This window comes from Ranitomeya imitator, chromosome 6 (assembly GCF_032444005.1).
Source record: "Ranitomeya imitator isolate aRanImi1 chromosome 6, aRanImi1.pri, whole genome shotgun sequence".
Taxonomy (NCBI): Eukaryota; Metazoa; Chordata; class Amphibia; order Anura; family Dendrobatidae; genus Ranitomeya; species Ranitomeya imitator.
Genome location: NC_091287.1, coordinates 218,745,533 through 218,759,075, shown reverse-complemented (window position 1 = coordinate 218,759,075; position 13,543 = coordinate 218,745,533). Strand labels below are relative to the sequence as shown.

Sequence of the window (13,543 nt, the reverse complement as noted above, 5' to 3'; positions counted from 1 at the left end):
AACAAACAGGCTCTGAGGCAGGGGTGTCAGCTCCTCGGACTGCTTCATGTGGCCCCCGCAGGCACTTGAGGTCCCGTAACGTTGTGGGCTGTGCGTCTCTGCACCATAATAGCAGTCAACGGTCAGTCAGAGGCCGACAGCGTGCTGGCACGGGCAGTGTATGATGTCACTGCCATGGGCTGCCCCAACTGTGGAGGAGAAGAGGACGCTGTTTGCCGAGGGAGAGGAGGACAGGTGAGAAAGGATTTTTTTAATGTGCATGACAACAGCGGCACAAAGGGGACCGCTTATTGCAATACGAGGACCAGGCTGGCGGACCATTTCTGTAACATGGGGACCAGGCTGGGGAAACCATTACTGCAACATGGGAACCATGCTGGGGGACCATTACTGCAACATGGGGGACCAGGCTGGGGGACCATAACTCAAGTATGGGGACCAGACTGGGGGACCATAACTGCAACATGGGGACCAGGCTGGCGGACCATTACTGCAACATGGGGACCAGGCTGGCGGACCATTACTGCAACATGGGGATCAGGCTGGGGGACTGTTGTGAATTCTGTGGCAGAGTTCACTCCTGTGGTCACAAGTGGTACTTCGGCTGATTCTCTCTGGGATCTTCCGTTTGTGGAGGAAAGTGGTACTGCAGCTTCTGAGTTTCCTCCCTCAGGTGATCTGGTGAGTTCGTTAGCTTCTTCTCTACTTAACTCCACCTGATGCTTTGATCTATGCTTCCTGTCAATGTTTCAGTGTGGGACTTGTTTTTTCCCTGGATCATTCCTGTGGCCTGCTGCTCTGCAAAGCTAAGTTTTGCTTATGTTATTTTTTTGCTATTTTTCTGTCCAGCTTGCTTTATTGGTTTTTCTCGCCTGCTGGAAGCTCTGAGACGCAGAGGGACCACCTCCGTACCGTTAGTCGGTGCGGAGGGTCTTTTTGTCCCCTCTGCGTGGTTTTTTATAGGTTTTTGTGCTGACCGCAAAGTTATCTTCCCTATCCTCGTTCTGTTCAGCTAGTCGGGCCTCACTTTGCTAAATCTGTTTCATCTCTATGTTTGTGTTTTCATCTTACTCACAGTCATTATATGTGGGGGGCTGCCTTTTCCTTTGGGGAATTTCTCTGAGGCAAGGTAGGCTTATTTTTCTATCTTCAGGATTAGCTAGTTTCTCAGGCTGTGACGAGGCGCCTAGGTTCTGGTCAGGAGCGCTCCACGGCTACCTTTAGTGTGGTTTGATAGGCTTAGGGATTGCGGTCTGCAGAGTTCCCACGTCTCAGAGCTCGTTCTATTATTTTGGGTTATTGTCAGTTCACTGTATGTGCTCTGACCTCCATGTCCATTGTGATTCTGAATTGCCTTTCATAACAGGGGACCATTACTGCAATATGGGAACCAGGCTGGGGGACCATTAATGCAGTATGGGGACCAGGCTGGGGGACCATTAATGCAGTATGGGGACCAGGCTGGGGGACCATTAATGCAGTATGGGGACCAGGCTGGGGGACCATTAATGCAGTATGGGGACCAGGCTGGGGGACCATTAATGCAATATGGGGACCAGGCTGGGGGACCATTAATGCAGTATGGGGACCAGGCTGGGGGACCATTAATGCAGTATGGGGACCAGGCTGGGGGACCATTAATGCAGTATGGGGACCAGGCTGGGGGACCATTAATGCAATATGGGGACCATTAATGCAGTATGGGGACCAGGCTGGGGTACCATAACTGCAGTATGGGGACCAGGCTGGGGGACCATAACTGCAACATGGGGACCATAACTGCAACATGGGGACCAGGCTGGTGGGACCATAACTGCAACATGGGGACCAGGCTGGGGGACCATTACTGCAACATGGGGACCAGGCTGGAGGAAATTATAAGATGATGGCCACAATTACTATATGGTGCTATCTGCAAGACAATAATTTTAATTTAATTTTTGCCAATTGTGGGCCAAAATTAGGAAAAATGTTGTTTTATGTACAAACTAAAGTACCGTAAACAAAAAAGTGAATGTTTGTTGTCGTCACATCCGTAACGACAAGATATAAAACTGTACGATAACCTATACGATTAATGCCATTTAAAAAAAATTAAATAAACAGAAAGCCCAAAAAGTTATTAAAATCTGTAAAGAAAAAAATTACGGTGTACAATTAAAAATGTCATCTCATCCTGCAAAAAAATATGGCCATCAAACTCAATATCTATGTGCGGCCCATTTACCCAGCCGAATCTGAGACCCCTGCTCAAAAGCCGTTGCCAGTATCATATAATACTTCAGTACCATCAGTACTGAATAATTCAGTACCATCTTTATGCCGACGACACACAACTATACACGTCATCCCCTGGCCTTACTCCTGCTGTATTACAGAACACCACTGACTGTCTGTCCGTAGTCTCCGACATCATGTCAGCTCTCTATCTGAAATTCAACCTCTCCAAAACTGAACTTCTGCTCCCACCATCTACTAACCTCCCTAAACCTGACGTTTCATTCTCCCTGGGTGGCACCATAACACCCCGGCAGCAGGCGCGCTGTCTGGGTGTTATGTTTGACTCCGATCTCTCCTTCACCTCCCATATACAATCTCTTGCCCGCTCGTGCCGCTTAGACCTAAAGAACATCTCTAGAATCCGCCCTTTTCTCACTATAGAAACAACAAAAACCCTCACTGTCGCCCTGATCTACTCCCGCCTGGACTACTGCAATGCTCTATTAATTGGCCTCCCCCTCACTCGACTTTCCCCTCTCCAGTCTATCCTTAATGCAACAGCCAGGGTCGTCTATCAAGCTAATTGTTACTCAAACGTGTCGGCTCTTCGCCAGTCGTTACACTGGCTGCCCATTCATTACAGGATACAATTCAAAGTACTTGTTCTCACCCACAAAGCTCTTCACAGTGCGGCACCCCCATACATCTCCTCCCTCATTTCTGTCTATCAACCTAACAGACCTCTGCGCTCTGCAAATGACTTTCAACTAACCTCTGCACTAATCCGTACCTCCCACTCCCGACTACAAGACTTCTCCCGTGCTGCGCCAATCCTCTGGAATGCTCTACCCCAAGATATTAGGACCATCCACAATTTGCATAGTTTTAGGCGCTCCCTCAAAACACATTTGTTCAGAGAGGCCTATCATGTTCCCTATTCAGTTATTTTGTTTGTGTGTAGCCCATTCACTACTTTCATCTATCCCCCACCCCCTGATGATGGCTGGACCATCATTGTAAATACATCATTGTAAATACACACCTGTACTTTGTATCTCCCCACCTCATTGTAGATTGTACGCTCTCACGAGCAGGGTCGTCTTGTGTTGCTTTAATAATTGTATTGCTACTTATGACTGTTGTGACTGAAGCCGTTAAACTGTAAAGCGCTGCGGAATATGTTGGCGATATATAAATAAAGATGATTATTATTATAATAATGATATATATATATATATATATATATATCTCTATATATATATATATATATATATATATATATATATATATATATATAGATATATATATATATATATATATATATATATATATATATATATATCTCTCTCTTTCTCTCTATATATCTATCTCTCTCTCTATATATATAATTTTATACACACACACACACAAGGCAATCAAGTTTGGCTCATGAGAGCCGTCTATGATCCATTCTAGGACCCAAACTCATCCTAAGTACTGGGGTCCACACACCAGGACCAGCAGCCTTGCATGGATGGCTCTCTCCACAGACTTCTAGCAGAACTGCCAGGTTCTTAAAAGGGAACCTGTCACCCCCAAAATCGATGGTGAGGTAAGCTCACCGTCATCAGGGGCTTATCTACAGCATTCTGTAATGCTGTAGATAAGCCCCCGATGTAACCTGAAAGAGGAGAAAAAGAGGTTAGATTATACTCACCCAGGGGCGGTCCCGCTGCGGTCCGGTCAAATGGGTGTCTCAGGTCCGCTTCGTCGCCTCCTATCTTCATTCCATGACGCCCTCTTCTGGTCTTCACGCCGCGGCTCTGGCGCAGGCGTACTTTGTCTGCCCTGTTGAGGGCAGAGCAAAGTACAGCAGTGCGCAGGCGCCGGGCCTCTCTGACCTTTCCGGGCGTGAAGACCAGAAGAGGACGTCATGGAACGAAGATAGGAGGCGCTGTTCCGGACCTGAGACACCTATCAGAGCAGGACCGCCCCTGGGTGAGAATAATCTAACCTCTTTTTCTCCTCTTTCAGGTAACATCCGCGGCTTATCTACAGCATTACAGAATAATGTAGATAAGCCCCTGATGACGGTGAGCTTACCTCACCATCGATTTTGGGGGTGACAGATTCCCTTTAATATCCACAGCACAATTTGTGATATAGGTTACAGCAATTCTTAGAAGGAACCTATACCGTGAGGCTCCAGGGAGCTGACAGCCAGCACATTCCTGTATGCACCCCCTGACATAAGCTGGGGTCTCCAGCCTACCTATACCCATGAGGCTCCGAAGCTGACAGCCAGCAATTCCTGTATGGACCCCCTGACATAAGCTGGGGTCCCCAGCTTACCTATACCCGTGAGGCTCCAGGAAGCTGACAGCCAGCACATTCCTGTATGGACCCCCTGACATAAGCTGGGGTCCCCAGCCTACCTATACCCATGAGGCTCCAAGGAGCTGACAGCCAGCACATTCCTGTATGGACCCCCTGACATAAGCTGGGGTCCCCAGCCTACCTATACCTGTGAGGCTCCGGAGCTGACAGCCAGCACATTCCTGTATGGACCCCCTGACATAAGCTGGGGTCCCCAGCCGACCTATACCCGTGAGGCTCCAAGGAGCTGACAGCCAGCACATTCCTGTATGGACCCCCTGACATAAGCTGGGGTCTCCAGTCTACCTATACCCATGAGGCTCCGGAGCTGACAGCCAGCACATTCCTGTATGGACCCCCTGACATAAGCTGGGGTCCCCAGCCTACCTATACCCATGAGGCTCCGGAGCTGACAGCCAGCACATTCCTGTATGGACCCCCTGACATAAGCTGGGGTCCCCAGCCTACCTATACCCGTGAGGCTCCAGGGAGCTGACAGCCAGCACATTCCTGTATGGACCCCCTGACATAAGCTGGGGTCCCCAGCCTACCTATACCCGTGAGGCTCCAGGGAGCTGACAGCCAGCACATTCCTGTATGGACCCCCTACCATAAGCTGGGGTCCCCAGCCTACCTATACCCATGAGGCTCCGGAGCTGACAGCCAGCACATTCCTGTATGGACCCCCTGACATAAGCTGGGGTCCCCAGCCTACCTATACCCGTGAGGCTCCAGGGAGCTGACAGCCAGCACATTCCTGTATGGACCCCCTGACATAAGCTGGGGTCTCCAGCCTACCTATACCCATGAGGCTCCGGAGCTGACAGCCAGCACATTCCTGTATGGACCCCCTGACATAAGCTGGGGTCTCCAGTCTACCTATACCCATGAGGCTCCGGAGCTGACAGCCAGCACATTCCTGTATGGACCCCCTGACATAAGCTGGGGTCTCCAGTCTACCTATACCCATGAGGCTACGGAGCTGACAGCCAGCACATTCCTGTATGGACCCCCTGACATAAGCTGGGGTCCCCAGCCTACCTATACCCATGAGGCTCCGGAGCTGACAGCCAGCACATTCCTGTATGGACCCCCTGACATAAGCTGGGGTCTCCAGCCTACCTATACCCATGAGGCTCCGGAGCTGACAGCCAGCACATTCCTGTATGGACCCCCCCGACATAAGCTGGGGTCTCCAGTCTACCTATACCCATGAGGCTCCGGAGCTGACAGCCAGCACATTCCTGTATGGACCCCCTGACATAAGCTGGGGTCTACAGTCTACCTATACCCATGAGGCTCCGGAGCTGACAGCCAGCACATTCCTGTATGGACCCCCTGACATAAGCTGGGGTCTCCAGTCTACCTATACCCATGAGGCTCCGGAGCTGACAGCCAGCACATTCCTGTATGGACCCCCTGACATAAGCTGGGGTCTACAGCCTACCTATACCCGTGAGGCTCCTGAGCTGACAGCCAGCACATTCCTGTATGGACCCCCTGACATAAGCTGGGGTCTCCAGCCTACCTATACCCATGAGGCTCCGGAGCTGACAGCCAGCACATTCCTGTATGGACCCCCTGACATAAGCTGGGGTCCCCAGCCTACCTATACCCATGAGGCTCCGGAGCTGACAGCCAGCACATTCCTGTATGGACCCCCTGACATAAGCTGGGGTCTCCAGCCTACCTATACCCATGAGGCTCCGGAGCTGACAGCCAGCACATTCCTGTATGGACCCCCCCGACATAAGCTGGGGTCTCCAGTCTACCTATACCCATGAGGCTCCGGAGCTGACAGCCAGCACATTCCTGTATGGACCCCCTGACATAAGCTGGGGTCTCCAGTCTACCTATACCCATGAGGCTCCGGAGCTGACAGCCAGCACATTCCTGTATGGACCCCCTGACATAAGCTGGGGTCCCCAGCCTACCTATACCCATGAGGCTCCGGAGCTGACAGCCAGCACATTCCTGTATGGACCCCCTGACATAAGCTGGGGTCTCCAGTCTACCTATACCCATGAGGCTCCGGAGCTGACAGCCAGCACATTCCTGTATGGACCCCCTGACATAAGCTGGGGTCCCCAGCCTACCTATACCCGTGAGGCTCCAGGGAGCTGACAGCCAGCACATTCCTGTATGGACCCCCTGACATAAGCTGGGGTCCCCAGCCTACCTATACCCGTGAGGCTCCAGGGAGCTGACAGCCAGCACATTCCTGTATGGACCCCCTGACATAAGCTGGGGTCTACAGCCTACCTATACCCGTGAGGCTCCGGAGCTGACAGCCAGCACATTCCTGTATGGACCCCCTGACATAAGCTGGGGTCTACAGCCTACCTATACCCGTGAGGCTCTGGAGCTGACAGCCAGCACATTCCTGTATGGACCCCCTGACATAAGCTGGGGTCTACAGCCTACCTATACCCGTGAGGCTCCAGGGAGCTGACAGCCAGCACATTCCTGTATGGGAGAAGTCCAGCTCCCCTCCCCCTCCCAGCACAAGAAACTCCTCAGGCTCAGGGTAAATATTGATGTTAGTTGCAACACTGTACAACTAGTAGAGGAAAGCCAAGCTCAGTGTTACCACCTCATTCCGCCCACGGCTGCTGTCACAGGGCTAAGTCCATTCTCGGGAATGGTGGTCATGTCGCCAAGTCTGCCCACACAGGACAGGGACATGCCTGAAGTGGCAGCCAGGACCCAGGAGAGCATATCCAGGGGCAAGAAGCCGCCGTGAGGTGCCAGGCCTGCACATTTCTGCCCATGCAGGGTGGCATGTCACATGGATGAGAGGTGTGGAAGCTTTCCTTGAAAGTTGGCACACATGACATGCCCTCCCAGCACAGCAGGCTGGCACCCATGGCCACACAGACCTGCCTCCTTCCAACTTGGCTCAGTGCTGTGGGGAGCGCCCAGTGCAGGAGCTGACAGGTCCACAGAGGACAATGCACCCGCTGCAGTGATTACCTGCACCATCCAGAGCCACTCGGGACCAGCCCTTCCCTCCACTCCAGAGAGACCCCACAGCCAGGTCCAGAGCCGTCTGCAGGGTCCCGGGATCTCCTGACAAAGGAAAGCAGGTGGTGGTGGTGCTGTAATCCAGGAAGCTAGTCCTGCACTGTCCCAGCCACCTCCTCCCAGTCCTCCCCCAATCCTCCTGTCAGTGCGAGGGGAGAGCTCCACCTCTCACACGGGCTGTGGGCATACAGGCACAGTGGGCACAGAGAGGTCCGGGCTCCTGCTGGATCCACCCCTGACATCAGCTGTAGGTGATGGCACAGCAGGCAGCATGCCAAGCAGGGGGCTCCAGCTGTGGGGGACCTCCCCACTCACACACTAGGAGCCCTGCTTGCTTGTAGTTGTTCTGGTCACTTCCCAGGTGACAGGTTCCCTATTATTCAGGACAATAGTTGGTTCCTTATTAGTTCCATTTATTTTTCACAAAATGTTCTTTTTTTTGTTTTCTAGAAGTATAATAATGATCAAAAATAATCATAATAATAAAATACAATGGAGTGAGGAGTCCTGAGTTACTACACTGGACAGGCGCACAAAATATACAAGTGGCACAAAAATGGCCGTCAAAGTGGGCACAGAAGGTTGTGTAAAGGGTTAAATGGCTGTGGGCCACTGATCATTCACAGGGATGCCGCACATCAAATTCAGGTGGCATCAGGCTGGTCCAAAAGTGTCCTGGGCATTAGAGATGGCATCAAATTGGGGAGATAACCGACTTTCACACATTCATACTAGTAACTGGTGTTTCAAAAGAGATAAATTACTTTGGGCTACTGATCTCACACTACTGACACAAGCATAATAAGGATGTCCTGCAAAACGCTCAGTTCACTACAGACTGGCCCAAATATGTCCTGGGCATAACAGCTGACATTACTGCGCCACCTCGTCCCCCTGTGCTGGCTATGGAGCAAGAAGAGAACAGGTGAGAAGTGGTCACAAGGCCACATCCAGCTCCAAAGCAGATAGAATTGTGCATTATGATGAGCTACTGGTATTGTCGAAACGTTGCACTGTATTTGGCAGAATAAAAAGAAGATTTTTTACTTCACTCAAGTTTGAATGCTGTTCTTCTATTCTATGGGTGGTCCGGTCTTGTCACATGGATGCTGAAGTCAGCTGCTGGCTTCAGAAGATGGTGCCGCGCTGCGTGGGAGCACATGGAAGGTGAGTAGCAGCGTTTTTTTTTCTATGCATTGAACAACAGCGGTGCCAGCAGAGTAGGGGAACATTAACCAGGATGGGGTGCATATACCAGGATAGGGGACATATAGCAGGATGGGGAAACATATACCAGGATGGGGTGCTTAAACCTGGATACAGGACATATACCAGGATGGGGTGCATATACCAGGATGGGGAAGCATATACCAAGATTGGGGTGCATATACCAGGATGGGGGTGCATATACCTGGATGGGGAAACATATACCAAGATGGGCGGTATATACCAGGATGGGGAAACATATACCAAGATGGGGGTATATACTAGGATGCGAAACATATACCAAGATGGGGACATATACAAGGATGGGGGAACATATACCAGGATGGGGTGCATATACCAGGATAGGGGAACATATACCAGGATGGGGTGCATATGTAAGGGTTTTCACAGTTTATTGTTGGAGATTTGTGATGTAATATATAATCTGCCAAGTAGAGAGCAGTGGAGAGACAGGAGTTGCATCTTGGGGGTTTCGCAGCTGGAAACGGTTGCTAGGGGAGTTTAAGGAGAGAGTGAAGCTGCACATAGTTGGAGAAAGGTCTGGATAGAGCAATGCGACTCTGGATCTGTTGTTGGTGACTCTGGGACGTGTTGTTCAGCTTGGCATAAGCCGACTCGATGAGGACAACCAAGGACACAGCATCTTGGGTTCGGCCACATGAGGCCTTATTGGTAAGGACTTAGAGAAGCCCGGAGTAAAAAAGATCGGCATTCTTAAAAGCTTCATGTCAGTGTTTCTGATTATTCGGGACATTCACAATTAACTTAGATGTCTAATTATTAGAAAAGGCCTCTTCTATAAGAGACGCTTCAAAAACTTGTAAAGGGTTAATCGTGTGTATTTTGCTCGCATATAACTGTTAATTCTGTAAACTGTACCTGTGTTTACTCTTAGTCGTTGTTATTTACAGTAACTTCTGTCATCATATTTGTTATTTATACACTGTTTACCTAACATCCTTTCCTTTGTTTTTTTATAAACTGGTTAGTAAATATTTTTATTATATTATCTATTCTTTGTGTATGTGTGGCACCCCAGGAGTCCGGTTGCCACAGTGGCATTGCCTCCCTCACAGGGAGTAATGTCATGCCTGGAAGCAAGGAGAGGTCCCCGTACCAGGTGTCAGTAGGAGACAAGTAGAGCAGAACCTGAGGAGTGGAGCTCTGATTAAACTTGCCCCAGAGCTGAGTGCTAGGAACTGGATACCGGTGTCTGTGGTTGTGTGGGTACTGAAGTCCCGGCAGCTAAATCCGGAGGGCAGGGGACTGCAGGTATCCTGACCCGGTCTAATACCCAGCGGCATACCAGAGCCTGGAGCCGACACAAAGGAGCGGCACCTGAGATAGGCTCGAGCTGCCTGCCATGCGGGCAACGGTTAGTTTTTAAAAGCAGAGAGAGCAGTTAGCAGCAGGAGGGTGGGCTATTAGACAGCAAAGAAAAAGGGAGGACAGCGCAGAAGGAAAGCTTCCGCACCTACCTGGCCAGGTGTATCCAAAAATTGCTCCAGGCTGCCCGACTATCCATTACGATCTGTTACTAGCACCCCGTTCTGTACTATCAGCCATCAAGTAAAGGAAAAGAAAACTACAGCCCTTGTGTTATTCAGTGATCTCTTGTGCACCACAAGTTACGCGAAGCCTGACATAAACGGAACTGCTATCCCTGGGGCCCCGCTTTACCTGTGGGGAGCAGAACCATCCCAGCTGCGTCACCATCAGCTCCAGCAGTCTACTTTAGCAGTGTCAGCCATCCATTGCCGAACACCACAGGTGGCATCACGTTAAATCCCACCTACATATTCCCCATTTTTTTTACACAGTCAGGGCCTTGTAATTGGGTCACGGCCCTGTGATTTCCCCAAAGAACTGTCCAACCCAATTCCGAGTACGCCCTGGTTGGCGTGTCATTTTTGGCATCACGAACAGGATCTTGTAGCCTGGTATTACCAGTATTGTGTGCCATAGACTTTATTGAACTGTATAATAGCCGCGATTACTGCACAACACGGTGTGCAGAAAGCAGGAGACCTGTTGTGAATTCCGTTCTTGAGCTCCCTCCTGTGGTTGCTAATGGTATTTTTGTGAGTTCTGCCCTTAGGCTCCCTCTGGTGGTTTCGAGTGGAACTGCTGCTCCGTTAGGTAGCTGTAGCAGCTGCCTTCACTAATCGCCTTGCCTGGGTTTGTTATTTAAACCTGCTCTGGGCTTTAGTCCATGCCTGCTGTCAATGTTCTTGGTTGGAATTGGTTCTCTCCTTGGAATTTTCATATGGCCAGTCCTTGTCTGCAAAAGATACGTTTTTGCTAGTTTTTGTTTGTCCATTTGTTTGGACTCTATTGCTTTGCAAATATGTCTCTTTTTGTCCAGCTTGTCACTATGTCTTATTCAGGCTAGCTGGAAGCTCTGGGAAAGCAGATTTGCCCCTCCACACCGTGAGTCGGTGTGGAGTTCATTTTTGTAAACTCTGCGTGGATTTTGTAGTTTTTTATACTGACCGCACAGTATCCTTTTCTCTCTGTCTATCTAGTTTAGTATTGGCCTCCTTTGCTGAATTCTGATTTCATTTCTGTGTACGTCTTTTCCCTCTCCATTCACAGTCAATATTTGTGGGGGGCTATCTTTCCTTTTGGGGGTTTTCTCTGAGGCAAGATAGCTTTCTATTTCCTTCTTTATGGGTAGTTATTTCTTAGGCTGTGAAGAGGTGTCTAGGGAGAGTCGGGAACATCCCACGGCTATTTCTAGTGTTGTTGTTGGGATTAGGGACTGCGGTCAGTAGAGTTACCACCTTCTCAGAGCTCGCTCCATGTTGCGTTTTAGCCACCAGGTCATATCAGTGTGGCCTCTTAACCACCAGATCATAACAGTACAGCAGGCCCGAAATGAATTAAATGCATCTCAAAAGAAGGAAAAGAAAGTTCTGAACCATTTTTTTTCTGTGCTCTGTTCTGTCTTTTTTTTCCTCTTGATATCTGGGTGGTGCTGGATATATGCTCTGGTATGGAGGTTCAGAGTTTGTTTTCTCGTGTGGATCAACTTGCTGCAAGAGTCCAGAGCATCCAAGATTATATTGTCCAGACTCCGGCTCTAGAGCCTAGAATTCCTACTCCTGATTTGTTTTTTGGGGACAGATCCAAGTTTTTGAACTTTAAAAATAGCTGCAAATTGTTTTTTGCTTTGAAACCCCGTTCTTTTGGTGATCCCATTCAGCAAGTAAAAATCATCATATCCTTACTGCATGGTGATCCTCAAGACTGGGCTTTTGCTCTTGAAACAGGGGATCCGGCATTGTTGAGTGTGGATGCATTTTTTCAAGCGCTCGGATTGTTGTATGACGAACCTAACTCAGTAGAGCATGCTGAGAAAACACTGTTGGCCCTGTGTCAGGGTCAAGAAGCGGCAGAGTTATACTGCCAGAAATTTAGAAAATGGTCTGTGCTCACTAAGTGGAATGAAGAGGCTCTGGCTGCTATTTTCAGAAAAGGTCTTTCTGAAACCCTTAAAGATGTTACGGTGGGCTTTCCTACGCCTACCGGTTTGAGCGAATCTATGTCTCTAGCCATTCAGATTGATCGCCGCTTGCGTGAGCGCAAGGTGGTGCACCATATGGCAGTGTCCTCTGAGCAAAGTCCTGACTCTATGCAATGTGATAGGATTTTGACTAGAGCAGAAAGACAGAAATTCAGACGTCAGAATGGCCTGTGTTTTTACTGTGGTGATTATGCTCATGCTATTTCTGATTGCCCTGAGCGTACTAGGAGGGTTCCTGGGTCTGTTCCCATTAGTACTGTACAGCCTAAATTTCTCTTGTCTGTTACCCTGATTTGCTCATTGTCGTCCTTTTCTGTTATGGCATTTGTGGATTCTGGTGCTGCCCTGAACTTAATGGACTTAGAATTTGCCAAGCGCTGTGGTTTTCCCTTGGAGCCTTTGCAGAGTCCTATTCCCTTAAGGGGGATTGATGCTACGCCATTGGCCAAGAATAAACCTCAGTATTGGACTCAGTTAACCATGTACATGGCTCCAGCACATCAGGAATATATTCGCTTTTTGGTGTTGCATAATTTGCATGATGTTGTTGTGCTGGGTTTTCCATGGTTACAGGTGCATAACCCAGTGCTGGATTAGAGATCTATGTCTGTAACTGGTTGGGGTTGTCAGGGGATACATAGTGATATTCCTTTGATGTTCATTTCCTCGTCCCCTTCTTCTGAATTTCCTGAGTTTTTGTCGGATTTCCAGGATGTATTTGATGAGCCCAAGTCCAGTTCTCTGCCTCCTCATAGGGACTGCGATTGTGCCATTAATTTGATTCCTGGCTGTAAGTTCCCTAAGGGCCGACTTTTCAATCTGTCTGTGCCAGAGCATGCCGCTATGCGGAGTTATGTAAAGGAGTCCTTGGAGAAGGGGCATGTTCGCCCCTCTTCGTCACCGTTGGGAGCGGGATTTTTTTTTTGTTGCCAAGAAGGATGGCTCCTTGAGACCCTGTATAGATTATCGCCTTCTCAATAAGATCACTGTCAAATTCCAGTACCCTTTACCTTTACTTTCTGATTTGTTTGCTCGGATTAAGGGTGCCAGTTGGTTTACTAAAATCGACCTTCGAGGGGCGTATAATCTCGTGCGTATTAAACAAGGTGATGAATGGAAAACAGCATTTAATACGCCCGAAGGCCATTTTGAATATCTTGTGATGCCATTCGGGCTCTCTAATGCTCCATC

At 49.3% G+C, this 13,543-nt stretch overlaps 1 protein-coding gene across 1 annotated transcript in view; it reads right to left on the bottom strand.

Moving 5' to 3' along the window:
* The window catches only part of PTPN3 (protein tyrosine phosphatase non-receptor type 3), a 486,371-nt gene extending 478,661 nt beyond the window's left edge, over positions 1–7,710 (bottom strand). The window contains exon 1 of the mRNA XM_069730487.1: positions 7,549–7,710. The gene's annotated coding sequence lies outside the window, so the exon portion shown is untranslated. The remainder of the gene's footprint in view (positions 1–7,548) is intronic.
* Positions 7,711–13,543: the final 5,833 nt, after the last annotated feature.